Source organism: Apium graveolens, chromosome 4 (assembly GCF_009905375.1).
Source record: "Apium graveolens cultivar Ventura chromosome 4, ASM990537v1, whole genome shotgun sequence".
Lineage (NCBI taxonomy): Eukaryota > Viridiplantae > Streptophyta > Magnoliopsida > Apiales > Apiaceae > Apium > Apium graveolens.
Window position 1 is genome coordinate 37,415,123 of NC_133650.1, and position 26,899 is coordinate 37,442,021.

Sequence of the window (26,899 nt, forward strand, 5' to 3'; positions counted from 1 at the left end):
ACAATTCATAATGTATACATCACTGAAGCACTTAACTATAGGAAATATGATATATAGAGACTTGAAATTGAAAATACTAGTCACAATGTATGCAAATTCAAAGTATATGCTTTGGAAATTAAACACAAACAAGGACTAAAAAAGATGATGTAAAGTACACACATTATTTATTTGTATACAAGAGTAGCATCATCTTTGATATATGACATACATATGTGTGTGTTCTGGTGAGTATGGTCCATGGTTATGATGAATTCATGTGCGAAAACATCCAAGCTGGCATTGTTGTGTTAAAATTTTGTTGTCGGGAAGCATCTTCTTCAACATCTCTAATATTGCTACTGCCTTTTTGCACATCACTGCATCCTCATCAAAATTTACTTGGCCTGTGTTAGTTTATAATCATATAATCCTCTCTTTATAAGTAAATGTGTTGTGTAGTTTAGTAGTGACAAAAAATTTGACTGATAAGAGTGTTGTGTATTTTAACGGAGACCCAGAAAAAATTCTACCCATTTTGAGTAATTAAAAGGGTTTGATATATTTCTCTCATGTGAATTATAGTTGGGACTCCTAGGAACCATTGCAGTTGCTCCAACTGCACCATTCATGTCACTTATATATGTAGAATACATTTCTGCCAAAAATATTATAGCTGTAATCTATGAAGCAAATGGAGATCTTTACCTTGCCCCTGACATGCAAGGCATCTTTTGACATGCAAATATTGTGGACTATTTTATTTTGATCAGCTAAGTATAAAATAATTAAATTTATATCTACAGACACACATTTATGTACATATACAGAATAGCAACTGCTATACTTGTATTTTATATACAAATTACTCTATGTAAGAACACTGATATAAGAGGGTGATCTTCCTGGCTTGTGCGTAGATGATGACTATTTAATTTTTATGTACTTATATTCCACTATCACTATCAGAGCATGCATGCATGATGAATGTATGGGTATATAAATATATATGTTAAGCATTAATTAATAGCTTCAGAAAATAAATTTTAGGCTAACTTACATTTTAAACGATTTTAAGTTTCAATAGCACACAATGAAATTGTAGGGGTAGTGAGTTAATATCATAAATTAAATGTAGAGGAAGTGAAGCCTACACAGAAGGGGTACAAAGACCAAGTAACCTGGTGATGTTCAAGGGTTGTAATGGCTTTAGCAAAACACTGGATGAACTCTCTTGGTGTTGTTGCTCCGGTGTAAAGACTTGGGCTACCTCTTTCTTCTTATTCTTCACCTACACATACATACATACATATACACATTAGGCTTGTGGCTTTCTGCATTGCGTAATTTTATTGAAAATTAGCATTCAAGACATAAAATTCCCACCTTCTTTGAAAGTTGGTTATATTGTTCCTGCAAAACCTTGTCCTACCAAACAAATAGTAAACAAAGCTCAGATACCAAAGGCAAACAAACCCTATTGGTCTTGTAGACGGGTTGGTCATTGGAGCATGTACTGTCCAAGTTGAAAGCTAAGAAAGCTGGAGTGGTAGCTCAAGAAAACATTGTGCTTGGACTTGGAATCACGAGTGGGCCAGTAGCTAACATGGCCATTGGTGAGGTTGTTGCCTCTGGAACCGATGACATGTATGTTACTTACAACCCTGTACTACTTTGCACTTATCTTTCACATGAGTGGTTGATTGATACTGGAGCTAATGTACATATTTGTGCTGATATTAGCTTGTTTGTATCTTATCAACAGAGTCATGGAGTGATAGTGACGATGGGGAATGCTAGTGCTGCACAAGTGCTTGGAATAGGAAATGTGGACCTAAAGTTTATTTCTATGTGATTTCTATCTCCCACTAGAGTGCATCATGTTCCCTCTATTCGTAGAAATATTATAAGTGGAACTTGTTTAGTTAAAAACGGCTTTGAACTTTCTTTGAAGTGTAATAAAGTAGTTATTAATCATACTGGTACATTTTTTGGAAAGGGTTACTTGTCTGATGGTTTGTTTTTAGTAAATGTTGAACCAGTTTTGGGTGGTTTTATTGATGATAGTGTTGCAGCTTCTGTTAATTGTGTAGAATCATCTGATTTGTGGCACTTACGACTTGGTCATTTAAATTTTGGTACTCTAAAGAATATGATGAATTTAGAGTTGATTCCAAAGTACGCCATTGATAAGAAATCTAAGTGTCAAGTGTGTATAACTGCTAAACAAACAAGGTTCTTTTTCATAATGTTGTTAGGGATTTAGACTTGTTAGATTTAATGCACTCAGACATATGTGAATTTGGTGGTGTGTTGACTAAGGATCACTATAGATATTTCATTACCTTTTATAGATGATTGTAGTAGATATTGTTATGTTTATTTGCTTAAACATAAGGATGAAGCACTAGATAAATTCATTATGTATAAAAATAAAGCTGAAACACAAACTGGCAAAGTACTTAATCGTTTGAGATCTGATAGAGGTGGTGAGTATACGCGTACCTTGTTTAATGAATTTTGCGCAAGCAATGGAATAGTTCATGAGGTTACCCTACCATACACACCTGAGTCTAATGGGGTGGCAGAGCAAAATAACAGAACCTTCAAAGACATGATTAACAGTATGCTGATTAATCCTGGGTTGCCTAAGTACATGTGAGGAGAGGCTCTGAATATGGCTTGCCATATTCTGAATAGAGTCCCTCCGAAACATATGGACAAGACACCATGTGAATTATGGAGAAAGCGTAGGACACGTTTGAGTTATCTTCGTGTGTGGGGGTGCCTTTCTAAGGTGCTTGTCCCTAAACACAAGAGAAAGAAACTGGGTCCGAAAATTGTTGATTGAATCTTTCTGGGCTATCTTGAAACCACAACTGCTATGAGATTTTTAGTATTAAAATCTGACATAGATGGTATTGTGGCGAATACTATAGTTGAGTTTCGTGATGCAACTTCCTTTGAGGAAGTATTTCCTATGAAGACTGGTATACCTTTGGGTAGTTCTGAGGATGATCCCACTCAAACATCGAGTTCTATTCCTGATCATGTTAAAAAATGACAAATGTGGGGGTGGATCCTGGTAGTAGTTTTACTCCTAACGAAGTAGAGGAACCTAGAAGGAGTAAGCATGCAAAGGTAGTCAAGGACTTTGGAAGTGACTTTATCACTTACAATGTCGAGGATGAGCCTTTAACTTTCCATCAAGCCATGGATTTTTCGGAGGCAAGGCATTGAAAAGGCGCTTTAAAGAGTGAAATTGACTCAATTTTTTCAAATGGAACATGTGAGTTAGTTGATCTCCCTCCCGGGTGTTCTATTATTAGATGTAAATGGATCTTCAAGAGGAAACTAAACCCTGATGGCTCAATAATTAAGTACAAGGCTAGGCTAGTTGCTAAGGACTTTAGGTAAAGGGAAGGCATTCATTATTTTGATACATATTCTCCAGTTGCACGAATGACAACAATCAGAATGTTTATTGCATTGGCTTCTGTACATGGTCTTATCATCCACCAAATGGATGTAAAGACAGTTTTTCTTCATGGTGACCTTGAAGAAGAGATTTATATGGATCAGCCTGAGGGATTTGTTGCTTCTGGTAATGAGAGGAAAGTATGTAGACTAGTCAAGTCCATCTATGGCCTTAAACAAACACCTATAGACTGGCATAAAAAGTTTGATGAAACTGTTTTAGACTTCGAGTTTTTAGTTAATGAAATTGATAAGTGTGTCTACCATAGGGTTAGAGGTAATGATTGTGTGATCGTGTGCTTGTATGTAGATGATATCTTGTTGTTTGGAACCAATATTGAGATTATTAGCGAGACAAAGAGTTTCTTGAAGAGGCACTTTGAGATGAAAGATATGGGTAAGGCTAGCGTGATTCTTGGGATCAAGTTGACTCAGTCAACTGAAGGAATAACTTTGTCACAGTCTCATTATATAGAGAAATCTATACTTGAGAAGTACGGTTATTCAAATTGTAGAATCGCTAGTACACCATATGATTCAAAAGTTGCCTTAGTCAAGAATAGTTCAGGAGTTCCCGTATCTCAATTAAGGTATTCTCAGATTATTGGGAGTTTGCAATATCTTGCTAATGTGACTAGGCCAGATATTTCTTATTCTGTGTCTAAGTTGGCTAGATATACAAGTTGTCCAAACAAGACTCATTGGGAGGCACTAGATAGAGTTCTTAGATATTTGAAGGGAACTATTTCCCTTGGCTTGCATTACCGTAGATTTCCGGGGGTACTCGAGGGGTACAGCGATGCAAGCTGGATAGCTAAAAAATCTGGTTCCAATGGAATGACTGGATATGTGTTTACCCTTGCGGGTGGAGCAGTGTCCTGGAAGTCTTCTAGACAGACATTGATTACTCGGTCTACTTTTGAGGCTGAGTTGTGTGCACTTGATGCCACGGAGACGGAGGTTGAATGGTTACATGTACTCGTGATTATGTTACCTGTAGTAAGCAAGCCGCTTCCTGCCATTTCTGTTTATTATGATAGCCGTACAACTATCGACAAAGTTATTAGTGTAAATTATAATGCTAAAACAAAGAGACACATCCAAGTTAGACTAAAGTCTATGCGGGGTCTTGTGTCTGATAGGATTATTGCTATAGAGTTCATAGGAACTCAGGATAATATAACTGATCCGCTGACTAAAGTGCTTGAGCATGCTGTAGTCCTTAAGTCGAGGTTGGGGATGGGACTGATAACACATCATAATTCATCAAAAGTGGGAACCCAATACACTTGAGAGGAGATCCCTCAAAGTGTATTCAATGTGGTAATAACAAGTTGTAATGATGAATTGGTAGTACCTCTACCATATACTTTTAGATACTTATGTATCTGAGTCTATCCCCTATAGACCTTTAGAGGTACTTGGATTGCTAGTTAGCAAGAGTTTTAACAAACTCTGATTGTAACAGTTTTGGATCTGGATTTGATAAATTCTGATGGACCAAATACTGTGTTAGAATTTGTAAAATCTGAATGGGGTCAAGTCGAAAGACGAGATATTAGCAATACATCTTTGGAGATGCCAAGCTAAGCGAATGCAATTGTGTGGTCGTAGATCTGCACCATAGCCTTTTGACTTGTCGTCGTCTATGGAGTGTGGTTACACCAAACGGATAGAGATTCAAGATGAAACATTCCATCTATATCCGGTAGCCATCGAAGTAGGGGACTTAGGAGGGTTCAAACTCGGAAGGGTACCGACTCTGAAAAATAATTCATAATAAAATATGATATGCATTTCTGTATGGATTTGTGGGGGATTGTTAGAAAATGAAAATTTGAGGACACATGTAATATGTCTTCTTGATGTAATTTCCGGTTAATAACAAGTGGAGGTTGTTCCTTGCTATAAGGACATAAACTTTCATATTTGGATCTAAGACATTTTCTTAGTGAAATCCATATAGAATTAAGAGCAAGAATGCCTATTTGTATAAGAGTTGTTTCGGTTTTAGCTGAGAAGCATATTATGAAATTTATGCAATGTTCAGGACCTGAGGTTAGAGGTTCACGGCCTGATGATGTGCTGAAATAAGTTTCTGCAATGTTCAGGGCCTGAGGTTGGAAGCTCAGGACCTGATGGTATGTTGAAAACGTTTTTGGAATGTTCAGGGCCTGGGGTTAGAGGTTTAGGTCCTAAGGTGCTGAAAAGTTTTGGTTTGCTTAGGGCCTGAGGCTTATGCTCAGGGCCTGAACTGGAAGCCAATTGCTAAAACTATATAAACATGGTTTGTATAAATAAGTATATTATATATTCATATTTGAGTGAGGATTATTATTATTTTAATAATAATAATAATTAGACTCTTATACAATATATAATAGATCAGATTACATACGTTACTTTTGTAGAGAAGAGCAAAAGTTGAAGTGTGTGAAAATCTGAGAGGGAGATAGATTGGGGAAAATAGATAGAAACCCTAGAACATCATCTCTCTGACTCTCTCCCACATATACATACATATATTCATTGATTTTCTTGGTGAATTGAGCTGCTGATCGTTGTTGAGCCTTCTCGTATCTGTGAACGGATCGCTCTGAGATGTTTTATCCTGGAAGTGATATTGCGGCAACCCATCACAACGTAAGTGGGGCAATAATCTCTTCAAGAACAGTCAAGTGTAAGTCATATGTCATAGGCCTATTTGTATATTCGAGGATTCAACTCAACTCAAATAAGAATGTAATAAGTAAATAGTGGATCTATCATCAAAGAGATCTCGCAGAGTAATATCTGTCAAAGGATTCAGAGACAAGGTTCATCTACAGACTTGAGGAGTTAATTCACTGGAAGAAGTTCAAGAAGTTGATCATGCCTCAGTGATATAAATCAAGATCGTGGATTTAATCAAGTGACAGAGATCTCGTCAGAGTATCATTAATTACAAGGATTTAATCTGAAGAAAATCAAAGTGTCAAAGTCAAGACATGAAGAAATGTCACGGAAGTTAGTCACTCATGAACCAGACAGTACATCGAGTGTCAACATTGAAGTGGTGAAATTGATTCATAATTTCAGTGATTTTCAGAAGATTGGTTGCTGCTCAGGGTTAGTATTAATTCTCTATTAATTAATTAAGTCATATAATTTAATTAAGAAAATAAATTATATTTGCAAAGATTAATTTATTGATTAATTGAATTAAATTGATTAATTAATTTAGAATTAATATTGAGGATTTACAAGATTTTAATTGGTTTAAAATCTGCTTAAATTCAAAACAAGACAATTCATTTGAACTAGTATGACAATCGGTATGACAATTGATAGTCATACCGAAAGTCATGCCAATACATTTAATTGTCTTATTAGAATTTCTGTTTGGATTAAAATCTGTTATTAATTCAGCAAGACAATTTATTTGAACTAATATGACAATCAGTATGACAATCTATAGTCATACCGAAAGTCTTGCTAATTCATTTTGATTGTCTTGCTAGTTGTAAATATTGTCATACCGAAAGTCTTGCTGGCCAAAGAGATTGTCATGCCAGTACATTTTTCAGTTCGGTGTTTGATAAAAGAAGCAGAAGACTTTTATTGATCAACTCTCTTACATAATCCAATCCAGAAAAAATAGAAGCCAAGAACAAACAGAAAGAAAAAGCAGCCGCCTCTGAAACATTCAATTTTTGATCTGCTTATTTCAAAGATCAATTTCTAGATTGCAAAGTTAAATCCAATCAACTAGAAATCATTCTCTTGTTCTTGTGTAACAATCTAGCGGATCAAAATCCCTAGAACTTAATCTCAAATCGCGTTTAGCATTTGATTCTAATTATTGCAAAAATAGAAAAAGTTCATGTCGAATTTATTCTAGATTTGTGATAATTGATTTGAGATTAATCCCTTGTAATCGATACAATTATTGTAACACATTTCAAGTTTAATAATATTTTTATTTAACTTGAATTTTGTTTCACATTTTTTATTCCGCATTTATTCGATTATTTAGTACTGTTTGTATTCAACCCCCCTTCTACAAACACATTGGGACCTAACAATTGGTATCAGAGCCTTCTGATTAACGAACAAATCAAGATGCTAGACTTTTGTGATTTTTCAACTCCTTGAATTTTTATTTATTCAAAAATTCATAATGACTTCACATAAAGTTGGAACCGTTAATATTCCACAATTTGATAAAGAGAATTATATCATGTGGAAGAAGAAGATGCTATTATTTTTACAAGTTGCAAATCCCAAATATTCAAACTTGTTAAAGAAGGGTATAAAAACTCCGATGGTTATTGAACCGGAGGTAATAATAGATGGTGTGATGACTACTAAAGCTAGAACCTATCCAAAAGAGCCCGAAGATTTTACTCCTGCTGAGAAGGAAGAAGCCTCCTTGGATGCCAGCCTTCAATTAATATTAATTGATTCCCTTGATCCCTTGATGAACAGACATGTGATGAACTGTAAAAATTCTAAACACATGTGGGAAACTATTGAGGTAATTAATGAAGGCACAGAGGAAGTTAGGGAGAACAAGTTGGAAATCCTAACCTCTGAATATGAACATTTCAAATCAAATCCAGGAGAAGGAATTACTGAAGTGTTTGAGAGGTACAATGCGTTGATCAACAACCTGAACATCAATGGAAAGTATTATTCAATCAGGGAGGTCAACAAAAAGTTCCTTTTAACACTGCCAGCTCATCTTGAACATAGAGTCACTGCCATTAGAGAAGCTAGAGATCTGAGTGAGATTTCTTTGGACAGGCTCTATGGAGTGTTAAAAACCTATGAGTTGGAGCAGATTCAACAGAAGGAAGTCTACGGGAAGGATAGAATGGTCAGCACATCTACTGCACTTGTAGCTGAAGGTCAACAACAACAACAATCTCAACAGTTAGAAAGAATGGTACAGTTTTCCAAGGGTGAGGAAAATGAGTTAGTAGCAGAATATGATCCTCCTACTACAAATCAATCAAGTGATGATTTTTATTCCTTGGAAGAGCTGGAGCAATTGGAAGACGAATCAATGGCCCAAATTGTCAAGAGATTCTCTAATGTCAGATTCAGGAGGAATCCCAAGCTTAAGTACAAGTCCAACTACAACAAATTCCAGAAAGGTGGATCTTCATCCTCTAACACCAGCAGTGGTGGGTACAAAACAGGGATGGTTGATCGAAGCACCATTAGATGCTATAACTGCAATGAGTTGGGACACTTTGCCACAGAATGTAGGAAGCCAAAGCAAGTAAGAAAGAACTCTGAAAGGGCTTATCTGGCAAAGGGAAGAAGCTGGGATGATACTGACAGTGAAGATGAAGAAGAAGGGAATCTTGCTCTTATGGCTATTGATGGAAAAGCTTCATCGTCAAGAATAGAGGTAAAACTTTCTGATGCTGAAATGGTTTATCATCTAAGAGGTAACTTAGATTGTGCACGTCGTGATAATGAACTGTTAAGTTTACAGATCCCAGACCTTGAAAAAGAGGTCAATGAATTAAGACTTGTGCACATTAATCAAGACAAATTAAAAGAACATGTATCTTTTCTAGAGAATAGAGTTGACTGTTATAGAAAACTCGAAACTATTCTCAAAGACAAGATCACCGGTCTTGAAACTAAGGTTAGAGCCTACTTCAATCCTTGTTCGAAGGCTAAAGAGTTCTACAGTAAGCAAGCTGTTAATCAAACATCTGGAATAGGTTATGATTACAATGCTGCTATTGGAGAATTAGGCATAAACTCCCCTCCTCATGTCTGTGCTAAAGGGAGGGAAGTACCACATGTGCTTAAGGGTGTTGATGAACCCCTCTATAAAGCATCAATTGCTGAACCATTTGATGCGACCTCTTCTGTTATTCATGAAGAAATACGTGCTGAAGATCATGCTAATGAGAAGATTGTTTCCAAGTCAAGTGAGTCGAAAGTTCCAGTCAAAGTTGTGAAAGCAACTGAGACTAACTCAGACACACATGAGTTGGATAACAATAATTCCATGTCTACCATGAATAAATTACCTGCTGTTAATCACTCTCATAAAGCATGTGGTGTTGCTAATTGTATGTCTTGTGCTTTTAATATGATGTATGCTTATTTTAATGGTAAGCATGTGTCTAATGATAAGACTACTCCTCGTCAGCATGTGAATAACAAGAAGCATGATAGGTCTAAGACTGCTAGTCCTTCTAAGGCTAGAAAGGAGACATTTGTGCCTAAGCTTAAACAGAGATTTGTTAAGGCTGTTTACAAGGTCAAATGTTCAGTCATTGAGAAAGTTGAGACCATTAAAATTAAAAATGTTGTTTTGACTGACAAAGGACAATTCTACAAGTATGCCGGGCCCAACCAAGTTTGGGTTCCGAAGAAGGTCTAATCCATTTGTAGTGCAGGGCATTAAATAGGTGAAACTGGGAGTGTGGAGTCTTGACAGTGGATCATCAAGACATATGACCGGAGATAGAGCCCTGCTATCAAATGTGGATTGAGAAAGCTGGCCCCCTGATTACCTTTGGAGATAACAGCAAAGGTTTATCTGAGGGATATGGCTGTTTGCAAGCTGGATATGTTATCAGTGAAATTTTGTATATTGTGCTAGGTTATTATCAGAAAGCAGTATCTAACATATAGCACCAGTGACGAGACTTGAGAATATTACGACATATCAGGCACCTGCTGCACATTACACTTGGAATTGTACTCTAGTAAGATGTGTACAAGTGTACTCCTGGTTGGTGAGTTAAAAGAGGAAGTCAGTGCACCACAGTTCATGGACTTTGCAGCTGCAGATCTATTGGACTATGCAATCTCTTCTTCACAATCTCACTTCAGGTTGGTATGAACTAGTATACTGCTCAAGCAATCGTCAAGGACATGGTATGGCACTCTAACAGAAGTTATAATTTTATATGAATAAGTAGAGTCGTCATATTAATAACTATCTTAGCAATAGGCACAATCATATTGTTTTATATGTGCAGTGATATATTGCTTATGCAACATAACAATTAGTATCTAAAGTACTTGACAAGTATCGGTCAATGATATCTTGTTAACATTATGTTGCAGATATTTGTAAGCTTTTGACATGAATGAGAATTATTTAGACTTTACCATAAGTGATCAATGTTTTATCCAAAAACTCATTCATATTGAAAAACAAAATTAAACTTCTTTCTACATTAGTGATTTCTTATTTCATGTAAAATCTTTTGAAATCACTATTATAAATCATTTTCTCTCTATTACCATATATTCTGTGTTACAGGTTCAGTCTCCAATGACTTTCTTTCATTAACAGTCATGAGGTTGAAAACCCACAACGTCTATCCCAGACTGTAAAGACAAACACAAAAACAGAACCAACCAACACTCTCTTACCACTAAATGTAGTATGAATGAGCGTGAGGGAGATAGTGCCTAGTGCACCACATAAGGAAGGTTCTGTAGTCAACCCAGTAGCTCTGTCTCCTACATAGATGAGTAGTATTTAAACCGAGACAACTGCTAGCCCCCATACATCTTCTCAAAAAGATGTAATGGCTGAAAAGGCACAAAAACAGTTACTAGATTCATTCTCTCAACAGGGTGCGTCTATTGAATTTTGCCTGTCGGCCAAGGTATCCGATATAGTGTCACCACTTCAAACATAATCAATTCTTGATGCACAAGGAGAGGTTACACAATCAAAGGATGAGTTGACGGAAACAAGAGTTTCGACCATTTTAAGGTCAGATTCGATTGTTCAAGGTTCGTTAGTGGACCAATTGCCTTTACAGGTGTTAGGAGAGGATACTGATCCAAAAGCCATATGTCAGTGGTCAGTGTCTACCTCCCCAGGCTTAAATCCCCTGGATGAATCTGCGGATAGTGGATCTGACATAGGCGCATATCGGCAACTTGTTGACAATAATTCAGATATTACCTGATGAGTCACAAGGAAATGTCTTCACAGGCATTAGAAGGGAACTTGGATCTTTATGCTAAATTCTTTGGATCATTGTTTACCTTCCCAGAATTCAAATCTGGAACCCTAAAAAGGAAACTAGCAACTTGTAAATTATGACTCAGATTCATCTGACGAGTTTAACAAGGATGGGGATTTGCGAACTCCCATTGCACCACCTGTGACCTCCTTAAGGATGGCTAAGGTGATTTTCCTTGCAGGTACAACTGGATTATGGAGCTATGAGAGAAGAGTGATACACTTGTGAGAATGAGTGTAAACACGAGTGGAGAGAAGAGTGAAACACATGTGAGGTACACTAAAACACAATCACACACTCATAGTGAGGAAGAAAGAGAAACTACTTGTTATTTCTTTTCCAACCAAGTGAAATATGAGAACTCCTTCAGACGACGGCATACATTCCTTCTTTAAGGGGGAGATAAAAGCTTAAGTAATAGTTTGGAGGATTCCTCAACTAAGGGGGAGAAATAGCAGGGAGGAAGAAAAAGATCCTAAAAATGTACACTACACCAGACCATTGTTGTTTGTAACTACGGATCCTATTGTACGGGAGAGGTGGTAAACACAAGGTGATTTCCTAGTAAGGGGAGAAGCTGTTAGGGGAGTACCATTGGTTTTTATCTGCGGATCCTATTGTACGGGAGAGGTGGTAAAATGAAGGTGATCTTCTTTAATCAGTTGATTCTCATAGGGGGAGAAGCAAGAGATATGGGCTTCTCAACAGGAAATGTGGTTGTACAAATGAAGATGGAACTACTTGAAGATATGTTCAGTCTAGAGGAACATCTACTTGGAATCTGGAAAATGTTAAATCTCATCCAGAACTTTTCTGCTATTTACTTTGCATGTATGTTTATATCTTTTTCTTATTTGTTAGTTGAGTTATCCTCTAGGTATTTGTGTGTTATTGTCTAACAAACAAATAGGGGGAGATTGTAAGTCATATGTCATAGGCCTATTTGTATATTCGAGGATTCAACTCAACTCAAATAAGAATGTAATAAGTAAATAGTGGATCTACCGTCAAAGAGATCTCGCAGAGTAATATCTGTCAAAGGATTCAGAGACAAGGTTCATCTACAGACTTGAGGAGTTAATTCACTGGAAGAAGTTCAAGAAGTTGATCACGCCTCAGTGATATAAATCAAGATCGTGGATTTAATCAAGTGACAGAGATCTCGTCAGAATATCATTAATTACAAGGATTTAATCTGAAGAAAATCAAAGTGTCAAAGTCAAGACATGAAGAAACGTCACGGAAGTTAGTCACTCATGAACCAGACAGTACATCGAGTGTCAACATTGAAGTGGTGAAATTGATTCATAATTTCAGTGATTTTCAGAAGATTGGTTGCTGCTCAGGGTTAGTATTAATTCTCTATTAATTAATTAAGTCATATAATTTAATTAAGAAAATAAATTATATCTGCAAAGATTAATTTATTGATTAATTGAATTAAATTGATTAATTAATTTAGAATTAATATTGAGGATTTACAAGATTTTAATTGGTTTAAAATCTGCTTAAATTCAAAACAAGACAATTCATTTGAACTAGTATGACAATCGGTATGACAATTGATAGTCATACCGAAAGTCATGCCAATACATTTAATTGTCTTATTAGAATTTCTGTTTGGATTAAAATCTGTTATTAATTCAGCAAGACAATTTATTTGAACTAATATGACAATCGGTATGACAATCAATAGTATGACAATCAATAGTCATACCGAAAGTCTTGCTAATTCATTTTGATTGTCTTGCTAGTTGTAAATATTGTCATACCGAAAGTCTTGCTGGCCAAAGAGATTGTCATGCCAGTACATTTTTCAGTTCGGTGTTTGATAAAAGAAGCAGAAGACTTTTATTGATCAACTCTCTTACATAATCCAATCCAGAAAAAATAGAAGCCAAGAACAAACAGAAAGAAAAAGCAGCCGCCTCTGAAACATTCAATTTTTGATCTGCTTATTTCAAAGATCAATTTCTAGATTGCAAAGTTAAATCCAATCAACTAGAAATCATTCTCTTGTTCTTGTGTAACAATCTAGCGGATCAAAATCCCTAGAACTTAATCTCAAATCGCGTTTAGCATTTGATTCTAATTATTGCAAAAATAGAAAAAGTTCATGTCGAATTTATTCTAGATTTGTGATAATTGATTTGAGATTAATCCCTTGTAATCGATACAATTGTTGTAACACATTTCAAGTTTAATAATATTTTTATTTAACTTGAATTTTGTTTCACATTTTTTATTCCGCATTTATTCGATTATTTGGTACTGTTTGTATTCAACCTCCCTTCTACAAACACATTGGGACCTAACATCAAGTCTTCTCGAGGGCTTGACGACTCAGCTGATTCTCTAATTCTGATAAAACTTCATAGAACTAAGTGATTTTATCTAATTTCTTGTCAATTCGGTCTCTATTTATAGATTGTTTGTTCCTTCGTGTTTGTTTCGTTACTTGGGTGAATTTGCATGTTCTTTTTAATTTGTTATATATAACTGTCCCATTGTTGCGCGTAGTGTTAGTTCTATTTAGAATTATACCTGACAAAGAACTCATGTACTATTTGTATTTCTTTTCTACTAAGGTACTGCAATAATATAACCAAACTAAACCTGAAACGAAATGACGGTCTGACAATCTTATCGTGTCTGTAAATCTTTTAAGTTTGAAAGAAATACGGAGAATGTAAACTGAATGGAGTGTTTTAAGCCCACTAGCGATGTCTTAAAACGCAATTCATAATGTATACATCACTGAAGCACTTAACTATAGGAAAATATGATATATAGAGACTTGAAATTGTAAATACTAGTCATAATGTATGCAAATTCAGAGTATATGCTTTGGAAATTAAACACAAACAAGGACTAAAAAAGATAATGTAAAGTACACACATTATTTATTTGTATACAAGAGTAGCATCATCTTTGGTATATGACATACATATGTGTGTGTTCTGGTGAGTATGGTCCATGGTTACGATGAATTCATGTGCGAAAACATCCAAGCTCGCATTGTTGTGTTAAAATTTTGTTGTCGGGAAGCATCTTCTTCAACATCTCTAATATTGCTACTGTCTTTTTGCACATCACTGCATCCTCATTAAAATTTACTTGGCCTGTGTTAGTTTATAATCATATAATCCTCTCTTTGTAAGTGTGTTGTGTAGTTTAGTAGAGACCAAAAATTTGACTGATAAGAGTTTTGTGTATTTTAACAGAGACCCAGAAAAATTTCTACCCATATTGAGTAATTAAAATGGTTTGATATATTTCTCTTATGTAAATTATAGTTGGGACTCCTAGGAACCATTGCAGTTGCTCCAACTGCACCATTCATGTCACTTATATATGTAGAATGCATTTCGGCCAAAAATATTGTAGTTGTAATCTATGAAGCAAATGGAGATCTTTACCTTGCCCCTGACATGCAAGGCATCTTTTGACATGCAAATATTGTGGGCTATTTTTTTTTGATCAGCTAAGTATAAAACAATTAAGTTTATATCTACACACACACACATTTATGTACATATACAGAATATCAACTGCTATACTTGTATTTCATATACAAATTACTCTGTAAGAACACTGATATAAGAGGGTGATCTTCCTGGCTTGTGCATAGATGATGACTGTTTAATTTTTATGTACTTATATTCCACTATCACTATCAGGGCATGCATGCATGATGAATGTATGGGTATATAAATATATATGGTAAGCATTAATTAATAGCTTCAGAAAACATATTTTAGGCTAACTTACATTTGAAACGCTTTTAAGTTTCAATAGCACACAATGAAGTTGTAGGGGTAGTGAGTTAATATCATAAATTAATGTAGAGGAATTGAAGCCTACACAGAAGGGGCAGAAAGACCAAGTAACCTGGTGATGTTCAAGGGTTGTAATGGCTTTAGCAAAACACTGGATGAACTCTCTTGGTGTTGTTGCTCCAGTGTAAAGACTTGGGCTACTTCTTTCTCCTTATTCTTCACCTACACATACATACATACATATACACATTAGGCTTGTGGCTTTCTGCATTGCGTAATTCTGTTGAAAATTAGCATTCAGGACGTAAAATTCCCACCTTCTTTGAAAGTTGGTTATATTGTTCCTGCAAAACCTTGTCCTACCAAACAAATAGTAAACAAAGCTCAGTAGATGCTTTACCTCATGCCATGATATTTGATGGTAATAAGCAATATCAGCAACTAAATGATCAAGTTTCACCTCATGAAAAACACACACACTTGCACAATAAGGTAGCAATGTGTGCACTTCGATCTGTTCAGAGTTGCTTACTGATATGGGTTAAAAGTGTAAAACATTCACCTTTCTTGACCGAAGGTTTTTTAGAGCTGAATCGAGCTGGCTCTCCAAATTCTGAAGCTCTTTGAGACTCAAAGTATCTAGGTCTTCTCCCATGTAATGCCTTCCATATAGGACAACAACATTATTACAGATCTATTATTGTTTAGTTGCAGTTTTACAAAGTAGGGGGGGGGGGGGTTGAATTACTTTTGGTTTCGCTGCAGAACTTCTATCCTTGCCTTGAGCTTTGCATGTTCCAAAGTCCAGCTTCCCTGAATGAAAAAACATTTCCACAAAGTTGTAGGTGTAAAAAGAAATATCACACAGACACATGTCATCCTCATGTCGTGGCTGTTTTTAAGCATAGATGTTATCAAATTCTGAAATTAAACATTTAGTCATGTTGTCAAAAAAAATTGAGAATTTGAATTTTATAATTATTCTGAGTTTCCTGCATAAATTTATTACCTGTGATATAGTATCTGCTGTTGAATATCTATCGTATCGTTCAAGAATCCTCTCCATGCGAAAATATCGAAAGAAAAAATATCAGTACAAAGAACATGAAACTCTAAACAAAATAATATATCATTTCCTTGATGTTTAGGTAAACAGGACCAATAAATTTCTTCTGAAGAACATTTGAATGAATTATGTACCTTTTTGGGGTGCTCCATCATTAAGTTCTAAACTTCGTCTGGGACAAATAACATATTTTGTATCATCTATGATATGACCAACTCCTAGTATCTCTTAAGCAAGTAGGTTTTTATTTAAGAAAACTTACAAGATCATGCTATTAATCTACAGGTTGAATTGATGTAGAGATGAAATTACTGCTTGGAGACCCTGGTTAAGATGAGTTGATAATTGTAGCTAAATTATTTCAGAGCTATATTATAAATTATGCCACTAAATTCTTTGTATTCTTTTGCATGCATGTGTATGAGTTCCAGGGTACTAGTCTGGGAAAATCCAGTGTAACAGTCTGGGAGTTACCCGGAAAACACAATATGTCTGCTTTCAGGTAGAAGTAGGATTTGTGCAAATGCTGCTCTAAAGGCAGGATACCTTTGGTTTTACTGTAAGAGTTGTTTTGAAATATTTTTCCTAGGAAAACTCTTATTTCTCTCTATTAGCTAATTAGTACTTGCTTTAATAGAAGACAAAAATATTTCTCTTTACCAATAAATTAAGAAAGTATTCCGCAATTACTTCAATTTGGCTTCTGCAGCAGAACATGTTACGACTCTATTCTTGTGTTGTCTCCTTATGATGAATTATAAACTGTTTCCGAACTAAACAATGTTATCTGGAGAGGTGGACTTTCTGATAGCATTCATCTGTAATGAATTTTTTACAATTTGTTTTCTATAGCTACGTCTTAACCCCCCAAATCTAAATAGTACAACTCACTTACCCAACCAATAGCATATCGAAATTTATAGTTTAATCTTCCTTCCGTGCCTGACAAGTTTTTTCTGAAAACCCTTTCAGTGACAAGTCAGCTATGTAGTACACTATCCGAGGAATGAGGCTGCTCGAGCAGCTCAAAAACCTCTAACTCGAACTCGTTTAACAAAACTTGATGATCAACGCTTTTGTAAATTCCGCTCCACTCGAGCTGTAACTCGTTTATAACTTCAAATAAAAATAATATTTAAATTTATTTTTATTATTCAAAACTCACGGTAAAAATAAATCAGTCATATTTGCTCGGATGTTTGATCTAGTCGGACTCAAATGAACACCTTCACTCGGCTGTTTTATTATATGAATCGAACTCGTTTAGTAAAATACCTCACTCGACTAAGCTCAAATTACTTGTATATATATATAGATAATGAAATAGAAACCAACCTTATAACAGAAACTAGAAACTAGAAACCAATCCGAGCCTTGATTTTTTTTTAACAATATATTAATCTGGACGGTCCATTCATTATCTTCTTTTTTCTCAATTCACTTTCTCATCTAATTAGCCATTGACCCACTTTCCCCACAATGTCCCGGCTTACTATCGCCATTTTCTTTTCCCCAAATATATACATACTTGCTTATATCATTGTATCATTACCATTTCAATCCAATCTATCCATCCTCCTTCCTCAACAGTACTTATGCTTTTTTCTACATCCGACTCAATCATAAATATGCCAATATACATACATATGTTTACATATATCACCCCTTCCAAGCAGGGGTGAGCAACGGGTCAGAACCGAACCGAACCGGAACCGGAAGAACCGAGAACCGAAATAGGAATGTTTTAAGAACCGAACCGGATCCCGTTTATATGTAAGAACCGAACCGGAACCGAACCGTAAAATTCGGTTCGGTTCGGTTCCGAACCGAAAGAACCGAATCTATATTTTTATTTCATATTTATTTATTTTGTAAATTATTTTATATTCTAACTTTTTAAATTTTGACTAGTTTTGATTATATATTAATGGTAACTTAGTAAAAGAAGATTTTTATTAGTGGCAGATCATTTTAAATTAGATTACTTTCTAATGTTTAAGAAGTAAAATATTTATAAAAATATTCAAAACTCCATAAATATCTAAAGAAATGAGTAATACAATAAAAATCATATTTTTCTTAAAATTTATTAAAATATTATAAATAATAAAACATAATACGTAAAATATATACATATATTTATATATATATATTTGTATTTATTCATTTTTATACGGTTCAGTTCGGTTCTTACGGTTCTAGTATGTTAAGAACCGAACCGAACTAAGAACCGAAATTTCTAAAGAAACAAGAACCGAACCGGACCCGAATTAGTTAAAAACCGAACCGGAACCGCAATTTTTGAACGGTTCGGTTCGGTTCCCGGTTTCAAACCCGGAAATGCTCACTCCTACCAAGCAGTAATTCTTAAGATTATTTTCGAGGTCGGAATTGTCATATAATATATTTTCCTTATTGGTTTAATCCTCATGCACTTTCGACAAACTATACATTGAGTTACGGATCTGGAATGTGAATCTGGTGATTTTTTCGATATATAGTAGTAATTGTTTTTACTATAATTGGTGATAATCATAAATTCGCGAATACACGTATATATATATATATATTTACATATATCAACCCCTCCAAGCAGTAATTCTTAAGATTATTATCATAAATTCCGGTGAATCTATTATAGATTCGAGGTCAGAATTATCATGTGATATATTTTCCTTTTTGGTTTAATCCTCATGTGTTTCGACAAACTATACATGGAGTTACGGATACGAGATGTGAATCTGGTGATTTTTTCGATATATAATAGTGATTTTTCTACTATAATTTGTGATTTTAGTAGTATAGATTGGTGATTATTTACGAAATAGTAATTTTTGTTATACAAATTGGTGATTTCGTTTAGATCTTGTTGTGTATCAATTTTGCACGATGTTGGTAATGAATATGATGGTGGTTGTAGTGTCATGTATTAGTAAGTTCGATTAATCTTGAATTTAATTTGAAACATTTTTTTACTTTTCATTTGACATCTAATATATGCGTGAATTCGTGTTTTTGAATATTAATCTTAGTGATTATATCTGTTGATTTTGCTGGAGACAATGATAGAGGGATGTATATATTTGTGCGCGTGTTTCATTTAACTGTTTTTTAATTTCAACTTCTTAGACGAGTAAATATTCGGGGCATGTGTCTGAGACTGGGCTGTTTTCTTTTGAGCTGGGTTTAAGTTCCTAGTTTTTATTTTAAGGCGGTTTATATTTGAACAACTATATATATATATATATATACTATACTATACTAATATGTGAAATATGGTTTCGTTTGGTCGGCTAGTTAACACCTGTCTAAAAAGTATGTTAACATCTTCCAAAATAAAATTTAAACAAATATAATTTTACTAAAAAAATTAAATCATCTATCTAATATCACTATGAAATCTATGAATTATTATCCAACTTAATTTCTGATTGCACTAAACTTCTTTTTTACTTATTTTGTAAGGAATCAAATAGTTTTAAAATTAATTTTAGTAATTCAAATTATAATATAAAAAATATTTAATAAATCAAGAAAAAATTAAAAAAATAATATTAAAAAAAATAATACCAAGTCATCCACATATACCACTCATGTTCAAAACTCCTACATCCGCACAACAACAAAGCAACCTATATATAGGAGAATATTTTAAGATTTTAATTATTTTAATTTTAAATTTTTCAATAATATGATATATACAAAATAATACGTAAATATTTTAACTTCATTAATGTCAATAATATATAAATTTTATTTTTTATATTTTATTTATATAAAATAATAAAATAATAAAATTGCAAATATTATAATCTGCATGTGCATCGCACGGGGTTACAAGCTACTCTATATATACACACACTACTATAAAAATAAAACAATGAAAGTTTGGTTGGTAGTCGGTCTCGTCACCGTAAATGTAATAATACTAAAAATAAAACACTCTAATAAAATAAATTAATATTTACAATATAATTATATAAACAAAAATAAAATTATAATAGGTATAATGGTCTTGGTTTAAAAAAAAATAATATATAATATTCACTTGGACCGAGCTAAACAAAATTATACTATTGATCCAATCTTAAAATTAAAAATAAAAATAAATTACATACAGTTAGTTGGATTTGTAGCCTCGGACCAGAACAAAACAATGAAGAGTAATAAAAATTTGAACGGAAATTCGTTTGATCAATATAATGTCGTTAGGCTAAAATAAAATAAAATTTTAAGGAATTCGTTTGCCCGATTTTATGTCATCGGGCTAAAACAAAATTAAATATATTATCCATTCTATCAAAAAATAAAATAATATTCACCCCGGGCTATAAATAAAATTAAACAAAAAATTAAATATAATTAGATGGATTTTTTTGATATAACTGGCTTGAGGCTAAAACCAAGATTTGTTATCCCATGTTATGTTAAAAAATAATAGTAAATACTACCGATCTGCCTAAAAAATATTTTATTGAACTGGGCTAAAAAAAATTAAAACGTTATACGTTGGTCGACATAATGTCATCAGGCTAAAACAAAATATATTATCTATTCAATTTAAAACAAAATAATATTCACCCAGGAATAAAATAATATTAAAAATAAACTAAATGTAATTAGCTGGTTGGTATAACATGAATGATGCTAAAATAAAATAATGTTTATTATTTATCTACACTAAAACTAAAATTAAATTTGAACTTAAGATAATTCTTAATATTATTGACCGGTGTTAAAATAAAATTAAAGTCTAGATAATTTGTTAGTAGTTATCATGTAGGCTTAGAAGAGTGGGATAGCCGTGATCTTATCCTAATAGCTAGCTCAATTGTAACGCCCTCCAAACCCGGGTCAGAAGTTTGGGGCTCACAACACACACCACAATATATAAACCTATATATAAAATATAATATGCATTGACCCTTCTTTACACAACCATGGATCGCAACAGGTTAAAGTATGAAAACAAGCCACAACCTTGACTTTTATTATATCGTACCAAATCCCAACTAGTTCAACTTATAATTGCTAATGATATCGTTCTTACAATCTTGCATAACTCATCTACAATATAAAGCTCCTGCTAGCTCGATCCAGCTTAACCTTGAATCCTAGCTTGCACACTAGACTGGGAATCCTTGTTACCAACAATTTCCTTTTCAACTGTTGAAAACATAAAAAGGTTTGCAAGAGTGAGCTAACTAGCTCAGCAAGTCATAATAGCAATAACTGAGGTTAAACAATTACCAACTGAAATGATTCAGAAGAATCAAGTTTCTGAATAAGCAATGATTAGAATTGGATATTCACTTTTTATTTTAAAAACCAAGGTTAGGCTACTGATCAGTCACTCGCTAACCCCGAACAAGGCTCCCAGCTTTGCTCTATATAGTGGATCCAAGGCACGCATTGGCCTATTATGACCACAAATCTGGTCCGACCACGAATCTGGTCCATATTTATAAACCCATCCAATTCTAAAACAATTCAATATGATAACCAATGTAATTCAATAAGCCGAATCATAAACAACATTTATCTTGAAGCATAGGGTGATTCACAATACCATGAAGGTATAACAAAGAATTCAAAAAGATTGGCTTTCGATTGAGGAAAGAATCAGAAAGTAGAAGACCAAGGGTTCAAGGGTTCCAAGGATTGGTCTTCTGTTAAACAAGGTATAATGGTTGGTATGTCAAGAAATTCAATATCAGAAATTAATATGTGGTAGATATGTATTTGTGGAGTAGTATCGTATGTGTATGGCTCGTATCTGAGAATTCAACAATCAATGGTTTATGAAGAATAAGGTGTATGTCTCAAGATCAATAAGAATCAGGGTTCAAGGTTGAATAGTTTAAAGTGCTTGTAATATAAAACATGATTTATTTTGAATACTAGCAACATATTATGAGAAAGTTTGAAAATATTTGCAATATATCTTGAAGAAGGTGCAGAAGTACTTGCCTTATCATAGATGATTACCATCTTCACTTCCATTCATCTATCGTTTCAACAACAACATATCTTCTTTTTCTATGCCTTACTTTTATTCACCGATCACTTGCTTTCTTTTTCTACGCTTCAGTTCTATTTACTGATCACTGGATTTCTATTTCTATACCTCGATTACTTTGATAGGCATCACAAGTATCTATCAATACTCAATCTTATATCATTCTAATCGTCACATAGACGTCATAAGCTTTTATCTACCCTTCGTTTTACCCAAATCCGATTTACGGATTGAAAGTTATGACTAAAACAGTCAAACAATAATTACATAGGCATATAACAGATCAATCAGATAGCACGTAGCATATAGCACGCAAGATATTTGATCAAAATAATTTTTTATAGAAGAGTCGGGGTCAAAATGATTTTTCAGGTATTTCATACGAATTTTTGAACATTTTTCGGAATTAAAACGAGACTCCGAATTATTTTATAATTAAATAATAGGGTTCGGACATCCGAATCTGACCTTAAAATAATTTTACAAAACTTATCGAGCCTTGAAAATAATTTAAAATAATATATTAAAGCTCGAATCTATTTTTCAGAATTTTTAAATATAAATAAATAATTAAATCTAATTAAATAATCAATTAAAATTAATTAATAACTAATTAAAGTAATTATTAAATTAATATTTAAATTAATTAACTAATTAAATAATTAATTATCAATTAAAATTAATTAATAAAATAATTTAGATTTATTTTGGAATTAAAATTAATTTTCATAATTAAAATTAATGAATTTTTGAAATTTTGAATAAATAAAAACCATTTTATGAAATTAAAATAAAAGGAAATACTATTTTTTTAAAACATTTAAAACCACGGTCCTGTTTTTGTAAAGTTTTGAAACTAGAATACAGGATTTATACTTTTTGCAAACTACAGGGACTCATTTGCAATTCCAGAAACCCGGGGGATCAAACTTCACCATCTCCAAAAAGTCAGGGTCTATTTGCATTTTGGCACCGCCGCCGCCGTCGCTGTCTCCGGCGAGTCGATGTGCCCAGAATTCGACAAAAACGTGCATATTGGAAGAGTTCATCGAGACGAATTCGATTATGCAACCCAAATCACCAAACACCTCGTCGTTTGACCGGAATATTCACGGGAAAAACCCGCCGTCGACGAACCTTCCCAACTCCAATCAAAGCTTTTCTGATATTGTTTGTTAATTACAGATACACCAATAAATTCGTCTTCTCACGATCTATAATATGGCATGATCAGTTTTAAAAAATAATCCTTAACAAAGAAATCCCTAAATCTCAATTAAGAACATTCATATCAAGAACCCTAATTTAATTTTTGAGAATCAAACCACCTTTTCTATATGTTATTGAACTCGATTTTTGACATATAATATACCAAATTGACCAGAAAATATTATCTACACGATGGAATCATCAAATCATATCAACAACATCAAGAACAAATTTTCATAATTTAATCCTTAATAAATTCGAAATAAAACAATTCAATAAGAAAAATACCTTGATCTCTGCATCAAAATAGATGGTGGATTTAGAAAGAGGTTTTCGAGAGCTTCGTTTCGATATATTGTACGCGCGAATCGGAGTTCGATAACGTCTCCGTTTGTGTGATTGATTTTCAAGAACGCAGTATTAATTCGATGTTTTCTCTGTATTTTATGGGATTTTACTGACTAATTATGATTATACGAATAAAATGAAATAATAAAAGGGCTATATATATTTATGAAATATTGGATCGTATTGGATCAATAAATTAGTTGCTTAGCCGCTAAGTAACTGCAAAAATGATGGTACCCGTATTGGATAAGTATCCAAACCGGGCTTTTTCTAAAACACTTTATGCGAAAATAATGTAATAATATTCCGTCTTTCGAGAATACGGGTTTTGATGATTCACTGAAATGATTATCGTATCGAAAATCTTGCGCCGGGCCGCGCACGGGTCAAACCGTAATCCAGATTGAAAAAGTCAAAACACGGAAAATGTATGGAATTACCAGATTAGGTTAGGAAGGAATTTTCGGAAGAGTTTCGGGTTGTAAAAACGGTTGAAGTCGGATGATTTCCGACTTTATAAAATAATTTTGTAATTATTCAGAAAATAATTAATAAATTCATAAATCAATATAAAACCATATAATACTCCAAAAATTTCCAGAAAAATACCCTAATTATCTGTATTTTATTCTGGACATAATAAAATTAACATACTTATACTTTACCACATATTAAAATCCACATAACAACACCAATCGTCAAATAATTCACCAAAAATCACATAATAATCACATAATAATCACATAATAATCATTTATCGATAAAAATAATTACGTGCTATGTTCCATATATTACATCCTTCCCCACTTAAAAGGGTTCTGTCCTCAGAATCACACTAAGGATCAGATAATGATACATTCAAGTATCTCACTCTCATTTTCTCAGGTTGATCCCTTAACCTTACAACTTTTCATAAAATTTACTCGCAGCATTACTCATTACTTAACAGCCTCTTGCTGATATCATATTCTATTAGTTGCTCATATAACTCAACACAAGTCTCCATTTTATATATATAATAAAGCTTAATTAGTCTTCATGATTATACACCTATAAACACCTATGAACCTGCTATACAGTTAGCGGTGAAGCCAACTCACTTATACTTATCCTGCTTCTTTTACTGTCTCAAAAGGACCAGCAATCACGCAAATTAATTCTCTTCTCTTTCTATTTCTAGTAATTGTGCTCATGAACGTTTGCAATAGTTACTGGTTGTTGAACCCCATTCCCACATGTTTCTCTGTTCAATTAACCTAGTTTATAATTGCTTTCAATCGCGTTCGAGTCTTTTTAATCGCTCCCTTAAACTTCTTATCCATCTGCGAATGATATACTGAAACCAGGGCGTATTCGATTTCTAATGTTCTCTAATTTATTCCAAAATTAAAAAATTAACGAGAAAATATCGACCGAATATAATTGACATACAAACTGATTACCATATCTTATTTTCCTTGAATCAAAATTGAGTATATTTGTTGACCAAAAATCTCTTACTACTTTGAAGAGAATACACTAGCCTGGAGGCATCACTAGCATATTCTAACCAATCTTATCATTGATTTTGGTTCTATGAAGTTCTCATACTAAACTAACCGCAATGCTTTCCTTGATGTCTAGTCACATATAACATTTAGTCTTTCTTTGTGCCATACCATCAAAACATCTTCTTTGATATCTATGTCTCGTATCATATTCCCGAAGTAGCTTGAATCCCTTAAGTTATCGTAGCCAAATTCCTATCTTTTAGTTCCGCCTTACTTAATGTCCGTTCATCTATGAGTGGTATATACTATTCTGGTTTGACATAATTCATCGTATTCTGAATACTGCTGTCAAATCTCATATCAACCAATATTGATAATTTATAATCAATTTCTGGACCTGATGACTTACCACCCTTTTTCAAGTAGCAACTAACCCACCTATTGGATAAACTATTTATTGATATACGAAAATGATTAGGTTTGGATAATCTATCAATAATGATGCAATTAACGCTTTGCTCACCTTTAGTTCTCAGGTGATTTCACTACAACGTCTCCTGACGAAATGTATCCATCTAGCCTTTGATGTCCCGCCTTAATTCTTGGGTAGGTGTAACATTTATTTACATATTTTCTCCCATTTTATCTTCACGTCTGGTAACTAGATATTTTCTTTTAGCCCTTGGTACTTGATCGTACTTCTGAGATGCATTCCATATCTCAATTTACAAATTTTTCCTTAAACTCTTCACTTTACTCGTGTCCCACATAATACCCATATCTTACCTATATCCTGGCATCTTATAAAGTTTCTTTATCATCCTTTTGATTCCACTTCCTTTCATAATCCTATTCTTCATTCTCATAGCTTATTCAAAACCGAACTCTTGATATTAATACTCATTTTGATGTCATATCAAATTAGATATCAATATGAACTTTGATGCTCACAACATCCCATTCTAAAGTAAACATCAATCATCTATATTAATACCACTTTCGATATTTAACAACAACCTAAGTATCAACATCAATCAGAAACTGAATTAAAACTGTATCTCACATTTTATCCAAACCAGAATTACTTGATAAATCACTTATTGTATGATTATCGAAACAATTTGGAAACAAGACGTCCCTTAATAAAACTTTATTGCAGATGATAAAATCTTTTTGATTGACTAATAAAATCCATACCGGTGTAGGTACTAATCTCTTCTTCATTCCACCTCCCTTTTTCCTTTCCTTCCTTCATTCTCGTTGCTTTATCTTAACTCTTTAGCTCTTGAAAACATTCTTCTCACTTGTCTATACAAATAACTTTTGATTTCTCTTGTCCATTATGAAGGGCATATTCATCCAAGTAAAGCCTCATGCATTTGCAGCAACTTCTGAATTTTACTGGTGTCTATACCTTCTCCAAATTCCTCATTGCTTTGATTTCGGATTCGGAGGTCACATCAAACTTTAACTTAATCTAATTGGAATCGATTTCCATCTATCTGACCATTAATTGGTAAAATTAACCAATT

At 33.7% G+C, this 26,899-nt stretch overlaps 1 pseudogene; it reads right to left on the reverse strand.

Annotated features, from left to right (window-relative positions):
- Positions 1 to 244: 244 nt before the first annotated feature.
- The window catches only part of LOC141718496 (agamous-like MADS-box protein AGL8 homolog), an 81,768-nt pseudogene continuing 55,113 nt past the window's right edge, over positions 245 to 26,899 (reverse strand).